Below are 18814 nucleotides of genomic sequence, written 5' to 3'. Positions count from 1 at the left end.
TTTATCCACTAATGTGACTTGCAAATGGCTCCCTTTTGGACTTACCATGCAATGTTTCCATCCTAAGGCTTGATTTGCAAGACCCTTTGAGCACGATCTTATCCAGTGATGCAATTCGAAGTGGCTCCCTTTTGGACTTACCGTGCGATGTTCCCATCCCGTGAAGCAATTCATAAGACCATTTTACCAAATCCTATCCAATGATGTGACTCACAATGTCTCTCTTTTGAACTACAATGTGATGTTTCCATCTCAAGGCTTGATTTGCAAGACCTTTTGAGCATGATCCTATCCAGTGATGTGACTTGCAATGTGTAATGACCTCAAAATTTATACCATTTTTTTTTTACAAATGAACTATTCTGATACCCCTTGCTATGAAACTCAGGCCTCGGAAGGCACCGGGGTAACCTGTATACAATAATTATACCTACGTAGCGGAAACATAAGTCATGCAACCATAAATACCATACAATACCAGGAGTCTGTATCTCTAAACCATAGCTATATAATACATCTCTCCCCAGAAATATCTACCCCAAAATCAAAACCCTGTACAAACTTATCCTATAGCCAGGGTAACCAAGTAAACTCTTTATCTGCGAGCCTGATCTGCTCGCCTAGCTGGCTTACTTGAAAAATGTTAGAATAATAGAGTGAGTCAATGCTCAGTAAGTGGAAATATGCTATTACTAGTGTGTGGCGACTAAGTTATATACATATACTTTAAATAACATCTGAGCTGTAATAAAATGATAAGTCTGTAAAGCATATCTTACATTTTTCGCAGTTTAAAATATAACTATATCATCTGAGTTTTTATACTTTTCATACTGCTAATATCATAGTATATTTATCAAGTGCTGTAAAACTATATACATATACATAATTGTGCTTTTATCCCTAGAACTCTATATGTCATGATTTGACCCCCTCATGACAGGGTTGTGCGGCCCATAGGTAGGACTTTACCTGGTCGGTCCTTTAGGAAAGTCACTATACTCTACTCTACCTTATCCCAGCCAAACTGCATACTCTCTTAGGTACGAGATTGGTTGCTACCTCTTCAAACTGGCCCCCTCAACCGAGCGAACTGGGGAGCTACATACTCTTCAAGCACAGTTGACGGTACCCACATACTATCTGAGATATGTGGTTGCACTCTATCTGTATTAGCAACGATACCGTGGTCTATATTCTGTGTCTGTATCTGTATCTGTTTGTAATCTTTTCACAGGGATCTGATACTATATATATATATATATATATATATATATATATATATATATATATATATATATACACATATATACTCTTTTACTTTTTTCATCATGTTTCCAAAATAATCATAACACTATAATTCTGTACTGTAATAACTGTATAACTGTAGCATCTTGATGCTATACTGTATAATCTGTCTATATAATCTTTCTGTATCATCTATTGGTATAATCTGTCTGTAAACTCTGAGCGTTATGGCATTTAAGAAAACATAGCTTTCTGTAAATACTCTACATACTAATTTGAATAAACATATGTATACATATATATATATATATATATATATATCTATTTGTTTGTACATATATCTCTCTGTATAATATCTGTGAATATCTGGCTATATCTGTATGTTCTGTATAACTTCATATACAAGGAAAACTATATAAAATTCTACGTCAAATATTATCTACTTAGGCTACACATACATACTTTAAAAACATATATTTTGTAAAAACTACATAATAACTACTATACATGCATATTTGTAAAATTTCTATTAAGATATTCAAATCTCTTAGCATAGCATATTTGCCTTACTTAGTTTTTGAAAAGCCTTCACTAAACTCTGGCCCTACACCCGCAGGGTTCCCCACTCAACACCCTAAAAATGACATCCCCCAGAACAAAATATCAGTATTTTCCTACATACAACATTTTCTATAACTACAGGGAAAGCATATTTTGAATAAAACACCTTACCCTGAATTTGGGATGAATTCCAAACTAACTTCTCCAACAATCAGCTCCAGCAAGCTCGCATAGAACTTCGCCATGAATGTCATGGTAGCCTAAGATCTTCAATTCGGTGAGAAACAGACTCGGAATCAAAGAGAGAAGGAGTGGGAGGCGTTTTAGAGAGAGAGAGAGAGAGAGAGGAAAATTCACGCTAAATTTTGCTAAAAAATTCGGGTTTTCACTATTTATAGCCCCAAATTCGTTGACAAGACGCGTCATCTCGTTGACGATTCCTTAGGAATTTTGTCGACGAACTTCCTCCCTTGTCAACGAATTTCAGATTGCCCCAAAAACCTTTCTCGGCATTTTCTTGTCAATGAAACTTGTCCTCATCGACGAGCTCCTCTTATATCCTCATCGATGAATCCCTCGTATTTGTCGAAGAGGACCCTTCTAATTTTTCCGGGTTATTACACAATGACTCCTTTTGGACTACCATGTGATGCTCCTATCTCAAGGCTCATTTTATGAATAATAGTTTAGTTTTTTATATCTATTCTTTTATTTGCCATTGATTTTTTCTTCTCTTTTATTTTTTAACAGAGAATGACTATTTTCAAGCCAATGAATATTTCTAGAAGACCCTACTTGGTAGTAGTAGATGATAATGATGACGATATAAATGGAGGAACAAGGTTCCTTGTGCATTAGCCCATTATAGGCAACTTCTTTGATGGTTGTGCACGCAATAAAAAAAATTCAGTCACTTATTTTTGTCAATAAACTTCTATTTATTGAGCATCAAAAGCATATTACTACTTTGGAGGTAGAACTTTAGGCCACTAAGGAAATTACCCTTTCAAGTCTATAAGAAATGAATAACTTTAAACAATGCATGGATTTTTAAGAGAGATTTAGGAAGAATTAAAAAAAAAAAAAAATCTCCAATGGATGTCTCGATTTTTTTTTTCGCGATGTACTTTCTCTTATTTATATGGATATGAAATAAAGTGGTTTTGCATTCTTTAATATCCAATTTCAATGAAAGTAACAATTATTTCAACCAAGAGTTGTCGAGCTGTCAAATTGCAGTCTCATCACGACATAGAGACATATATATATATATATATATATATATATTATTGTTATTATTGTCGTTCATAGTTTACGCTCATGTAGACTTGGAGCATTCATTTGTTAACCACCTTAAACTTGATGGAATATTTCAGTAGTTTAACCGTGTATAATGCTATTGGTGGTTCCCCCCCCCCCATTGATTGGGTCGTGTTTTAGCAGTTTATCCATGTGCAACATTAGCGGTGCATTTTGTTTTACTTGGATTTCGTAGTGTCTCAATAGTTTAACTATATGCGACACCATTGGTGGGTTTTTTTTTCTTTGCTCATAAAATTTTTACCTTACTTGGATTTAAACTTAAAAACTCTAGGCATAGTAACATTTTAAGAATTTGCCATTGGTGGGGCCAATTCTTAAGCCATTTCTATTAAAAATTATACATGCCACTTAGAATTGAATTTGTCATCGAGGCAACATATCTCCAATTTGAAAGGACCACGACCAAGCTTTCTCATTGAAAGCTTTGGAAAGATGTTCCTGGTAGCATTCAAGGTGTTGTTGGGCCTCGAGTCTCTTTTCATCTAAGGCTTTTAACACTTGAAGTCGTAATTGAGAATTTTCTTCTTGAGTCAAATCCTTTAAAATAACCATTCTTAATGATAGGATTTGACGCTCAAGTGGAAGAACTATCTCAATCTTGTAAACAAATGTGTAAGGTGTGGACTGTGTAGGTGTGCGATGAGTTGTACGGTATGTCCATAATGCTTCTCCAATCTTATCGAGCCTATATTTTTTTGCCTTTGACACATCCTTTCTTAAAAAATTACAAAACGTCTTATTGAGAGCTTTCACTAGTCCATTTGTTGGGGCATTGTATATTGATGAATTATACTATTTGAAGTTGAACCTTTAACAAAGATTATCCATCACACTATTAAAGAATTTCTAAAGAATCGAGACTATATCTATAATTGATTTTTGTGTGAATGAATTCAACTACATGCTCTTTCTTTATTTCTTTAAATGGAATAAATTTTGCCCATTTTAAGAAATTTGAGGCCTAGAAACCACTGTAGGATGTAAAAGCTCCACTGATTAATGTATATAGCTAGCATGAAACTATCAAGGTTGACATGGCTTTGCATATTCTATAGACTTTTGCACCATTGTCGGCCAATAATAGCCCATCATTTTAATCCTATAACGCAGCATTGGTTCAAATTGATGTGCGCCAAAAACCCCTGAATGTGCCTCTTCTAATGTTTGCTTAGCCTCCTCTTCTCCCAAACATCGAAGAAATACCCCATCGAAGAAAAAACTATAAAGTGTATCTTTGTAAAAGATGAATTTTGTTGCTTGTCAATAGATTTTAGTTTGATGTTGTTGATCATTTGGAAGATTTCCATGTTGGAGGTAATCAATTACTAGTTTCCAATCTTCCTTGTCAATGACACAAATAGATATCTTTTATGATTCTTATTATTGATAATGATTTATTGGTAAGACCCATCTTTGGCAAATTGAAACTAGGATAGTTTATTCTTTAAGGATAGCAATAGTAATGGGAATCCCTGTGACGCCCTAAACCCTTAAACCTGGGTTCGGTGCGTTATACCTGATAATCCATAAATCAATATATACGCAGCGGAAAACATAAACATAATCTCCATGTAACATAATACTAGAGTTTACTAATTCTAACTACCAACCATAATAAATTAGTCATCCACCAGTATTCAAATATATACATGTCTCCAAAACGTTATCCACTAATACTAGTATATTTCACAAACATCCATATCTTATAAAACTTAAAGCATATATTATAAAACATAAAATATACATATCAAAATTAACATAAAAAAATATACCAATTTCTCTTTCTATTTACCAAAAATTCTATAAGATCTCGAGCTCTCTAAGCTCGATCTCGAGGAACTCCTGAAAAAGATAATTTCATATTTGGATGAGACACATCTCAGTAAGGGAAGGAACAATATATTAATCTCAGTGTGTGGCCATCATGAGATTATACATATCATTTTATAATATTTGGAAATCATTAACATAATACTGAAAGTCATTTATTGAACCTAGCAATCACAAGCAAAGGTTTACCCATAAGATTACCCAAGGATAGGGGTGATTACCCGCCCATACAAGTATCACCCCTCTGCTCTGATATTTAGGCAACCCAAAGGTCGCAGTTAAAGCATACCGGGGCACTCACCTTACTCAGTAAGCCCTCAAGTGATAAATTGATCTCGTACTCACACTGTTCATACAAAAGTTTATCGGCGAAGGCCCTAAGGATAGGGAATTCTACCCACCCATACAAGTAGGTTCCCTCTGCCCTAGTGCGTTATGCAGCTACTGTCACATCTGAAGCTACTAGTGCACTCGCCTTACTCAGCAAGCCCTCAGATGAAGAGTATGCCTCGCCCAATCATAACATGTTTTACATACATAGATACTTCTAATATCATAATACATCATTCTTTCCATCGTTATTCAATCATTCATATTCTTTCATATTCATAACTTAACATTTCCTTGTGTTTCACTTTAAGTGACTCTTTCCCATTTGTATCATTCACATTTCACATTTCACATTTCATTTCATTGCATTGTCATTCCTTGTCATTTCATTTCATAACATTTTCATTTCATTTCTTTGTACTACAGCCGCTCTTTAGCCATCATCAGTTAGTCCACATAGAAATGCGCTAGAATCTGCTAACTCGGCTTTTAGTTGTCGTACCTTTACTTGGTTGCATTTAACATACACAGGTAACATTGTCCATATCATATTTTATTCTCATTGCTTTACTTACTTAGCCTGCATCTCATACATTTAACATATAATTTGCACAGATTCTCATGCCACACAATTTAGCAGTAAAATTCATACATATTTCTCATAAAATAAGCCAACCCACATTTAACATTTATATGCTCAAAATACATTTCATTTCTTATTTAATTCATCAGAAAATTATTTTCACTTTCATTCATTCACCTTCACATATACATAACTATATCGACAATCCTAGGCTCAGAAAACATAAATTTCATAGCTGGCATTTTAAACCCATATAAAAACATATATATATAAATAACACATTATCATTTTTAATTCATGAAAAACCTGATTTAATATATAAATTTCCCCCTTACCTGGTTTCTTGAATTATGCCAACAGGGATCCCAAAAAATACCTGCGACACTTATCCGAACCCTGAATTAAAAATCCTAATTCTATTAAATTAACCCTAAATAAAATATTATTTTAATATTTCCTAGGGCCATAAATTCTAAATAAATAAATATACCCTTAAATATAGCTAAGTTACCAAATTTCTCAAACCCCACCCTCGCTTTGGAGTAGGGCCTATAAAACCCCAATTGAAACTGTACTTATGCCAAAATGACGACGATCACGACTAGGACCCCATGATGGTGTCTGATCGTCGATTCAACAACAGATTTAACGAAAAATTAAGAAATTAGGGGAAAGTTACCTTACCCCAAGAATGGTGCCTATGCCGCACCCACGACAAATCCGCTCCAGTAGAAATGTCGGTGGCAGAGCTAGGAACCTAACGACACCTTCCGTTTCTCGATCGGTCGAATATTCGTCGAGAAATGAGGGGAGAGAGAGAGACGGAGATGGAGAGTGGACGAGTGACACAGGGAAAGAAGGAGAGAGTTCAAAGAGAGGCGTAGGAGAACGTCTGTTCTGAGATTTATATATATCATTAAATATTATATACTTATATATATATATATATATATATATATCATTATTCTAATTAGTTTTTTTTTTCCTTTGCTTACTTTAACTTAACTTCATATCATATATTTATATTTATATATATACTTTCAATAAATCAAATTTAACAATACTTAATTAACTAATTGATTAATAATAAATAATTTTAATTTAATTGATTAATAATTTTAATTTATTAATTAATAATTTTTTTATTTTTTTTTCGGGTTATTACAATCCCTATAAACTTCTATATGTGAAATTATTATCTTAATTACTATTAATAATCCAATAAATAAGACATGATACTTAGTAAAAATATTTGAACAAAGATTGCTATGCATAAAAGAGTATGGTAATATTAGTTGACTCGCACGAGTCAACCCAAGGGGATGTGTGAACTCGGGTGGACCCGAGTAAGCCACCTGGACTTAGGTACGTGTTGGGCTTGGGCACGTGTGGGCTTTGGATATATATTTTTTAAAATGGGCAGGTGTTTTGAAATGGGTTGGGCCTCAGGTTGAAAATGGTGTTGGGCTTTGGGGTTAAAAAAATGGTTTTGGTTTCGGGTTTAAAAATAAGAGTTGGGCCTTGGGTGTTTTAAAATGAATTGGGCCCGGATTTAAAAGATGGGTTGATGGGCCTTGGGTTTAGTCATGGTGGCCTTGGGTTAGTATTTTTTTTTAAAAAAAATTGGGCTCGGGTCAATGTTTTAAAGTCGGGCTTGGGTCAGTGTTTAAAAAAAAATTGGGTTCGAGTTAGCTTTTCAAAAACGCGCTCGGGTTTTAAAGAGATCCGAGCTTGGGTCGAAGGGAGTGGGCTTTGGATGCTTGGGGTCTGAGCTTTGAGGTTCGGTTTAGGTTCAAGTGTGAACCTAAAACTTGGATAGGGGTACCTGCTTCCACACCAACACACACAACATAACATATTTCAGCATATAATTCGAACAGAAATAGACACTTTATTTTTACCTCAAATCTTCCTCTCCTTTGGACTTCTTCCTTCTCCTCCTGTATCTGTTTGGATGTCTGGGTAGGAGCTTTTGAACTGGCCTCGGGTTCTGAATGGGAGGGCACTACGAAGTGCTTTCTCGATTTCTGTCTATCTATGCCACTTACCCTGATTGCTCTCTGCACTGGTAATTGCTCTTTATAATGCTCTGACTATTCTCTGCTTTTTCAATTGCTCTTACCCTCCCTTGTTTTAATTTCTCTTCTAACTGCTCTCTTGTAATTTCTCTAACTCTCTATCTTTTGCTAACTTTTCTCCTTCCTTTTTTCTATGGTAATTGCTCACTGTTCCCTTTTCTGCTTTCTCTAATGCTTTTTTTTTTTTGTGAACTCTATCTCCTTTCTAATTGCCCTATTCTCACTGTGCGAGCCCTTTTTCCTTCTAATTTTCTATGTGTCGTTGCACTGTGCGAGACTTCCTATTTATAGAGAGTCTGGGCAGCTCATTTGGCACCCAAATGCTCTTCCCTCTAACAGAATTTCATAACAACCTGCCCCTTTATTCCTGCGATTTTGGCAGGGAATATTTTAACAACCTTCATTCTCCATGATTGTGTACATGTGAATTTTTTTCATTTATTATTTTTCTGAATTTCATTTGGCAACTAATTTTGTATTTCCTTTTTGTTAACAGGAGACTACGAGGATGCTCTCAGCTATTCTAGCTAGAAACCAAGGATTGGATTTGCTTCACTGTTTGTTTCCTTGTATTATTTTTATGCCTTTCCTGTGTATTGTTGCTCCCTTAAAATAAATATCTGGACTGTTTTTAGAAACAGAATTACTTATTTTGAAAGGGACTTGATTAAATTGTTACCAGGACTTAAATTTTTAAAAAAATGCCAAGGTTCAATTTATAAACACTAGGACTCGATCATACTTTTCAAAAAGGATCCTCCAATTTTTGGGATTTAAAGTCAACTTTTATTATGTTGGGTCTTCTTAGAAAGGTTTGGTTAAAATTGGGGTGTCTACAACTGCCCCTTTTCATAGGCTTTATTGCTTCAAAGTAACAATAGGGGCTCCCATATGTTTGGTTAAAATTGGGGTGTCTACAACTGCCCCTTTTCATAGGCTTTATTGCTTCAAAGTAACAATAGGGGCTCCCCTATGTTATCTTTAGTAACAAGCCGATAAAGATAAAAGACACCTATTTTAACTAAGCTACCCAATTGCTCAAAGCTTTCTAATCAATCGAGTGTTGTTTGCTTCTTCCAATCAGGGAAGAGAAAAGTTAAGGTAATATGGAAATGTTGCATTTTTTTTTTCAAGGAAGTTAGTAGTTAGTAGTTTTTGGTTAGCAGGGACCCGCAAAGGGTTATTATAACATGACCTATGAAGAGTTACAAATAAATGCTTTGGGTCTAGGAACCCGATCCAATATGCATGAGGAATGACTTGCATCGGGCGTGAGAAATCGAGTGCTGAAGCACATGAGGATGACTTACACTGAGTTTGAGAACCTAAGTGCTGAATATATGAAGATGGCTTGCACTGGATTTGAGAACCTAAGTGCAAAGCATATAAGGATGACTTGCACTGAGTTTGAAAAGCTGAGTGCCGAAACACATGACGATGACTTGTATCGGGTTTGAGAACCCGAGTGCCGAAGCATGTGAGGATGACTTGCACTGAGTTTGAGAACCCGAGTGCCGAAGCACATGAAGATGACTTGCACTGACTTTGAGAACTCGAGTGCCAAAGCACATAAGGATGACTTGCACTGGGTTTGAGAACCCGAGTGCTGAAGCACATGATGATGATTTGCATTGGGTTTGAGAACCTGAGTGCGGAAGCATATGAGGATGACTTGCACTAGGTTTGAGAACCCAAGTGTTGAAACATATGACGATGACTTGCACCGAGTTTGCGAACCTGAGTGTCAAAGCACATAAGGATAACTTGCACTGGGTTTGAGAACCCAAGTGCCAAAGCTCATGAGGATGACTTGCACCGAGTTTGAGAACCTGAATGCCGAAGCACATGAGGATGACCTGCACTGGGTTTGAGAACCCGAGTGCCAAAGCACATGACAATGACTTGCACCGGGTTTGAGAACCCGAGTGCCGAAGCACATGACGATGACTTGCATCGAGTTTGAGAACCCAAGTTTCAAAGCACACGAGGATGACTTGCACTGAGTTTGAGAACTCGAGTGCCAAAGCACATGACGATGACTTGCACCGAGTTTGAGAACCTGAGTGCCGAAGCACATGACGATGACTTGCACTGGGTTTGAGAACCTGAGTGTCAAAGCTCATGAGGATGACTTGCAATGGGTTTGAGAACCTGAGTGTCGAAGCACATGAGGATGACTTGCACCGGATTTGAGAACCTGAGTACCGAAGTAGCTAAAGATGACTTGTGCTGAGTGTGGGAACTCGAGTATCGAAGTAACTAAAGACAACTTGAACCCAATCAGACTAACTTAAAATAAATTGTTTGATCTTTGGAGGCAAAAAAGCCCCTAGTATTTGAGAAAACATCATCTAAAACCTAAAGACTAGTGCCTCGATTTCTGGGGTAGATGGAACTATTTTGGGGAAGAATTGCTTGGTTATGAAAACCACTGCCCTAGTTTCAAAACAATCAATCAAGGACTAAAGGTTGAAGCCCCAGTTTCAAAGTAAATATCATAATTTGGATCTAGGTCGATGCCCTAGTTTTAGACATTAGCAAAACAAGGATTGCTTAGACAATGATGAAAAAAGATGTACAAAAACCTATACAACAAGACAAGTATGACTGAATGATGCTATGAGGTGCATGCATGTTGCTATTGATGATGCTATAATGCAGAGATGTATGCATGTTGCATGGTACGCATGCATGTTGTAGGATATGCATGCATGCTGCTACTTATGATGCTAGATCACGAGGGTATGTATGCATTTTTCTTTTCTATGCAATGCATGAAATGCCTGTATGAAATTTATTTTTCCAATGCACCTGCAATCAACAACCCAATCTCTGATCATGACCATATTCTCAAATTCAAATTCGAGATAAATGTCCCTGAATTGGTTCCCTTGAAACTCAACATTAAATCTACCCTAGTTAAATTCATTCTTGACTGATCCAATCCATCTTGCATCTTATTTATAGGAAAATATATTAGTGAATCTATCTAAGCCTTGCGGGATACCTCTTTGACTATCCATTCTTCTTTTGGAGCTTTTGTGGAATGAAAGGGGGAGGGGGGAGGGGGGGGGGAGGGAGGAGGTTTTAAGAATAAAAAATACATTTAAGACATCAATTTACTAAATCAAGAGATCATATGCGCAAAATAGATGTTTACCATGTTCAAATGTTATTTAAAAGGAAAAAAAATTTGTACTAGTGTTCGAGAGCCATATGACGATGATGTTAATTTATTAGACTGAATGTTTGATTTTCTCTTTTTAAGGACTACCCCAATTTTATCAAGGGACACTTCTTTTCTTCTATCTTGTTCTGCTGTGAAACCACTGGAAATCTTTTGTTTAACTGTTGCCCCTAGTTTAGTCAAGTTCAGCCTGTGTTTTGATCTCAAGATGGTCTTTAAGACTTGGAACGAAACGTAGGCTTAGGGACACAGATTTTAAAAAGGAAATGGAAACTAAGGCTGAAAAATCCCATCCCATAATAACGTTTTGTACCCCAGTTTGTGGTAAGGCATTTTCCAGATATTGACCGAACTTGTCCTTTGAACAAGCTACCTAGGTACCTTTTCAGCAGGTCATTACATAGTTCAGACTCAACATCGAGTCTAACAATTCATTTGAGACAACAATATGTAATAATCTGGTTAGGGCTTTCATTTGGACCATAACGTAGGCTAAAGGGTATAGGTCAGAGGAGAAAGAGGTATAGTAAGACTCACATTTTGTAAAAAGGGTAATCATTGATCAAGGATTACGTTTGAAGCATGTCTGTTTCTTTTCCTCATTCTTTCCTTTTCCCTTTTTCTTCTTTTGCTACACTTTTGCCTTTCTTTTTCATGAAGGACTTTGAACATTGGGACTAATCTTTTTGGAATTGCCCCAGTGTGGGGTATGATCCGTTAATGGCTAAGTCAAGAATTGAATGTTTCAAGCTCAAAAGGGCTAGCAAGGGGTTTTTATTTTCTCGATTTTTCTTTCTTGGTAGCAGAAATGGTATGCCATCCTTTTGGTAGCTAATTGTTGTCTCATAAGATTTGTCAAGACACTTAAAATCCCCAACCTGGTTAAACACTTGGAAAGTGACTTTAGAAGAAAATTGTTTTAGATTTAGGCTCAAAGAGTTTAACGAGTGATAAATCAATATTTGGTTCTTTTATGAGAAAAATGGTGGCCAAAGAGTGACAAACTGGCATGAGATTCCTGGAATAGCGCATTTATTTTGTTGAATTCCTTCGAGAACAAAATATTTCTTTACAGGGTCTGAATTTGTAGGGTGCAGAAGATCGGTCCCATCCATATCTACTAAAGCTCCTCCTGAGAATGCTCTTTTAAACACGTATGGTTCTTCGAGGACCACCTGCCACAAGGGTCACTTCTTTGTATTTCAGCCTCTTGAATTAAAATTCAAAATTTAACTTCTGTTCTTGGCTCAAATATTGGTATTGTTATTTTCCTTATCTATGCATAAAACACAAGCAAACAACTTTTTGGCAACTGAACTCATGATGCAAGTGATATATGAAAATGCATAACTTCATTTCATTAATAGGAAATAAATTTTTTGAGACAAAAACGCCAGCGAATTACAAAAATAAAATAAAAAAAGCATCACACGAAGAGGGTGGGGTGGTAAAAAGTTTTCCAATTTTGCATCTCCACTCCTACGGTCAAAGAGTAAATTTGTTCATTCAGGCTACTTGCAAAATCTCCCGGATCCATAAGTCCTCTGACTAATCTCGGCTTCTAGATCTTATTCCAAGAAACTAACGTTGCCTTTACAGTGATTGGGTTAAGGATTGCCCTGAATCCCCGATTGTTCGTCATCAAATACTAACCATCCAGCGTCTCTCAATGATTGTACTTTGTGTTTAAATGCCCAGCATTGGTCAATGGTATGTCCTGGGAAATTGGCGTGATATGCGCACCGAGCCTCTGGGTCGTACCATTGCAGGAGAGGGGTTGGAATGGAATCCCCGGGGATGGTTGAGATTAACTTTCTTTCAAGAAATTGCGGGAACAACTTTGAATATGTCATCGGGATAGGGTCTATTTTCTGAAAATTCCTCTAGACACCTCTTTCCTGCGTCCAAACATTTTTTTGGGCTGGCAAGGGCCCGAAAGAAACAAATTAGGGCCTCGTGCCCGTATGCGCTAATTGGTTCACAGTGGGTTCAAAAACAAAATTTTTCGTAGGCCTTTAATTTTGGACCCCCCTGATAAAAATGCCCTTGAATCATTTGAAATTCTTCGTCTCTCTTTTTATCAGTCCACTTCTTGTTTGGACCTGAGTCTGAATGCAGGCCTTTTGGCTTTGCTTATTTTTATAGCCATTTCGATCCTTTCTCTAGTGGACATGATAATCATAAAATCATGGTGGGTCGCCCCTAGAAGATGCCCAAAGTAGGGATCTTTCAATGTGTTCACAAATAGGGAGATTGCCTCCTTGTCGTCCATAGGAGGGCTCACCTAGATTGTTTTGTCCCTTCACCTGTATGCATATTCCTTGAATGTCTCGATGGGTTTCTTTTCAATACCCTATAAGCTCAACCAGTTAGGTGCCATTTTTGTCACGTGGCGATACTGGGCCATAAAGGCGTTGGCCAAATCCTTTTAGGTGCGAACTTGGGTTCTGTCCTACTGTATATACCATTGGATAGTGGCACCGATTAAACTGTCCTGGAAGCAGTGCATCATCAACTTCTCATTATCTGAATATGTTGCCATTTTATGATAGTAAAGATGCAGATGAGTCTAAGGACAACGGGTTCCATCAAACTTCTCGAACTCAGGGACTTTGAATTTCGAGGAAAGAGTTACCCTTGGCACCAGACAGAGATTGGTGGAATTGATGGATCCAAATGCGTTAGTTCCCTCCATTGCTTTTAATCTTTCCTTAAGCACATCACAACAGCACTCTGTCTCGGATATGTTTATCCCCGTATCGAAAATTACCATTGGAGGTGTTTCTGCCACCGGGAACCCTTGAACTTGCTTGGTAGGGATGAATGGGGAGATATTTGGCATCGGGCCCTATGTAAAGACAAGTGGTGGAGCTAATGTTTGTCCATGAACTGGCGTGAATCCCAAAGCATGTGCGGGGTCTGAATCTATCTTAGAGTCACTCTGCACTACTTTTCCTTTGTTCATCAGCAACTCTAGAATCTTACTCATTTTATCGCTTATCTCCTCTTGTCCCTATTCCAGACCCATGACTTTGTTTTCCAACTATTCACTCATGGCTTTAGCTTTCCTCCGAGTGTTATACAGATGAGTAGAGGCCTTCACTCCTTGCTTCTGTATAGAAAATCCCTTCTTTAGAACAATGATGCATGAGTATGCTATGCAATGGATGTTCGATTCATGGACGCAAATGCGGAAAGGTTGCATGTGAATACTAAATGATTGAATTTCCAAAATTATTAAGATAGCTTTTATTAATTCAAAAGGTGGGTACATAGACAAGTTCCATATCCCCTCTATTTTTTTAATTGTCTTTGTTCCCAAAGTCAGCTTTCTATGAGGTTGGGTTGATTTGAGCCTCAACTCGAAGTTCCTTTCTTAATGCTATTATCTCTTCTTCGGCTTGTATGCATTAACTCTTCTTTCGCTTTACATTTTTATCCTTTCCTCTCTTTGCCACGAGCTCAACCTCCATGAGTCATTCTTCTAGCCCAATTTGACTTGGGGGTGGTCTTAGTGGAATCCTTGCAACTTGAGGATTAACGCGGTTGGTAACCCAATTATTGTAATTTCCATGTACATCCATAAAACGCTTGCCTGAACTAATGATGTAGATTGTCTTCCATGAAATTGCAAACTTTCCGATCGACTTGTGGGCCTCTTCTTTCTTGTAAGTGAACTCTGATATGCTTAACTCATAAGTCATTGGTATGAACTGAGAAGAACCCACTTGTCTCCTAAACATAAGGGGAGCATATGCGATTCCTCCCCATAGGCCTAGTAAGGGAACCCATGGGAAATTACCATATCGCTAGACCGTATCGGAATTACCTATCCATGGTGCCATCTACAAGAATCCTTTGGCTTCCCAATTGCGCATTCTTTCAGCCCATTCTTTCTTGCTCGGATATTCTTCCCACGAAGCCTTCTCAAAGTCTATTAGTGGAATTTGGAGTCTTGAGTATATAGGATGAAAATGGTTCTCCTTGCATGGTACATGACTCATGAACCATACATAGAGCAATAAAACACAACATTTCAATTGGCCTTTTCCCTTAGTTTGGCAATAATCCAGAGATCGGATTGTTTCTGCTAGAATGCCTAACACTGGATTAACCCAATTTTGGATCTGAGCCATGAAAGAAACAACTCCATGATCAATGACCCCTATTTCTTTCGGAAAAACTACTAACCTATAGATAGCGTGGCGCATGCTGATGTGACTATCCTCTGATTCACCTTGTTTCACTAGGGTTTTCAGTACTTCCCAAGAGATAATTTTTGCTTCCTTAATGACTTGATCATTTACTCTTTGGGCCTCAACCCCCAATTACCTTGCTTAGATCCTTTCTGAATAAAGTAGTGGGATTAGGCACATAGGCTTTGTAAATCTTTGGTAAGTTCAACAGAGATACATACTCTTTCATGGTAGGAGTCATGTCCACCCCTTCCATAGTGAAGCAATGGTAGGGTGGATTCCAAAATTCTGTCAGGACATTTATTATATCATGCTTGACCACTACATGTAGCAAGAAGCCTATGTGACCATACAACTCTGAAAAATGCAAATGTCTCTCAGTTGTCTAATAAATCCAAATTTTCCTTATCTCCTTCAGGGAATTGGTTATGATATCCAGCTGGACCTAGGCCTACAATACCTTTTCTAAGCTGTGATTCAAACTATCTCCATAACGGTTTTGTTGGTCTTTAGAATACAACTGGACTGCGATCTCTTCTTCTTTACATATCACCATTAGACCTGTCATGAAATAACTTTGGGCTATCTTAGAATTTTTGCAACACAATGATGGGCCTATCATGCATGAAAATGAATGGATTATGCAAGTTAGTCAATCAATCACAACACAAGACAAGATTATATCATGAAGAAGAATGTGGATCCCATCCCTTGCCCCAAATAGGTGTCTTACTACAAGATTTTTTCAGTTGAAAGCTCTACCCTACTAGAGTGAACCTTGTAGTCAAGTATGTGGGGTTAAGCTTCTAATCCCTATAGACAATGTGTTCCCAACATGTCCCCTATCCTTGCCCAATGGGCTTGGACAGAGTTTAAGCTGAGCGGAATAGTTCGCCCCCCCCCCCCCCAAAAGATCATATCTCATGAGGGCTAATGGTACTGTGTTCCTTTCAACTCCTAAAGGGGGAAGCCTAGGCAGAAGACTGGTGAAAGTGGGTGAATTTTAGTTCAGCCTGCTCCTGTGTTCCCCACATGCAATATTCAGACATAATTTACAAAATTTAAAAGACAAGCTATCATGCAAACAACAATATACTAATCACAACATGTACAAGAAGCATTCAAATATTCACAAGTATGAAATATTAACAACATGGAAGGGAATAATCAAAAGGCTATTAAATTTTAATTTGGGATAATTAGCAATTAATTACTTGCTCGACTCGCTATTGTCCCCAGCGGAGTCGCCAAGCTATTGCGACGTCCCTGGGAGCAAGGGTGCCCCGAGGTGGGCGAATGAAAAATGGTTTTGATTTTCGTAAAAAATTGGAATGACGGAGTCGCCACTAACCTTTTGGGATTGGGAGTTTGGTTATGTGAGGGGAAGGTATTAGTACCTCTTACACATCCGTTCTACGAATGGTACCTAATTAACTGAAGATTAACCCAAATTTAATTCAATAGCCTTTTGTTTTACTCCCATTTGAAAAATTACAAAATGCACATGCAAATAAATAGATCATACAAATGTTTACATAATATACAATATAAATATTTCCCTTTGATCTAGGGCACGTGAAGCTTAAAAAGCTCATGCCCCCTTTTGAAATCATAGGGAAAGAAAATTGAGAAAATACTTAACAAAAATAAACTCCTAGATTTTTTGAAATTTTATAGGATTTTTCTAATACTAAATGATATATATATATATATATTTGAAATTCTTAGGAGATTTTTGAACTCATTCAGGACGAAAGCTTGCAAAAACAATTTTCTAACCTCCAAAATATTTTTCTAATATTTCTAAATTTTTTTTAATTTTTTTCTTCATATTTTCTAGAATTTTTAGACAATTAAAAAATATAATACAAAAATAAAAAAATTTATTGAGGAAAATAATGATAACCAAGTAAAAAATATTTTTATAATTTTTCATTGATTTTTTTTGAATTTTTTTTTTGTGATGTTTCTAAATTTTTTGAATTTAAAAACAAATAGATAGAATATTACAAAAATAAATAAGCAAAATAATAAACCGGTTCAGGACCGGCTCGGTGAGACAAGCCAGTTCATGGAGGAACCAGTCTAGGGGGTCAACCAGTTCGAAGGGGGACTGGTTAGCGGGTCAGGGCAAAGCCACGTGTTGCATCCCGCGTAGGTGAGAGTATACGGACGAGGTCCACAACGTGGCTTGATCGTAGCCGCTCCGGGGAAGCACTAATTGAGCGGCCATCAGGGGGCCACGTTGCGCTCTGTGTGTATGGAGGAGAACGAGCCATGTGTCGGCTATCAAATGGAGTAGTGAGAGGAAGCCTGGATTGAAGGTGTGGCATGGTCCTGACCATTGCAGAGGAATGTGTATCAGACAGTTGAGGGGAGGCCGTGCATGGATCGATTACGTGGCAAAAGCATGGGCATTGCAAAGTAACGTAGATCGAACGGCTTCCAAGAGGCCACGTGAAGCGCTGAACGAGTTGAAGATGGAGCGCCACATGCCGACCAGCGAGAGGGGAAGAGGGGAGATGACATGGATTGAAGATGTGGCTTGATACGATCCATTGTGGGAAAGCACGTATCGAACGGTCATCAAGAGACCACGTAGCTTATGAAGGAACGGTGGATGGGAAGCCATGTGTCACGATCCTACGGTCCTTAAACTGGACATATAAAAATTAAAAAATTTTCATTTCTTTCATTCTTTCCCTCTCTCTCCCGAGGCTCTCTCCTCTCTCTTCTTTCTTCCTTCCTCTTTGCAAACGAAACCCTAGGGTTTCTGTGAATACTTCTATTCTCTCACTCTCTTTTCCATCATAACTTAGTAATCCTTGAAAACCTGCAACTCCTTTCACTATTCTCTTTTGCAAACCACTCTCAGAAGTCCTCCACTCTCTCTCTCTTCGATCCTAACTCAGCAATCCCTAAAACCTTGCAACTCTTCTCACTCATCTCATTCTCTCTCTGATCCAAATCTCTTCCTAATCTCTCTTCTCTTCCTAGCAACACTTGAAAAACATAGAAACCGTAGCCTCTCTGCTTTTTCTTTTCTCCTCTCTAAAATGCCTCTCTACAACCGAGTGAAAATAAACTCTAGCCCCCATGTTTCCTCTTTGCAGTTGAAGTTCCTCGAAATCTCCCAACCTCAAACCCTCTCCTTTCTCAAACCCTCAGAGACTCGTCGAAACCCTAGCCTCCTTTATCCTTTTGCTTTGCAACCAAACGGGCAGAAAATGTGATGACCTGATTTTTCTACCATTTTTTTTTCAACAATAATAAATCATCATATGTCATCTAACTTCGATACCATCTATTACACATAACCCGGCCTTAAAAGGGGGAGGGGATTGCCGGGTATACAGTTCATCCAAACATACTATCCATGCAGCGGATTACATACAATGTCTGAGCCTAATATAAAATGGCACCCAAAATGCTATACAATATCAGAGTGCTAAGACCTTTACACACACACACACACACA

This window comes from Malania oleifera, chromosome 5 (genome assembly GCF_029873635.1).
Source record: "Malania oleifera isolate guangnan ecotype guangnan chromosome 5, ASM2987363v1, whole genome shotgun sequence".
Taxonomy (NCBI): domain Eukaryota; kingdom Viridiplantae; phylum Streptophyta; class Magnoliopsida; order Santalales; family Ximeniaceae; genus Malania; species Malania oleifera.
The sequence above is the reverse complement of the archived record's forward strand: the minus strand, read 5'-3'. Positions refer to the sequence as shown.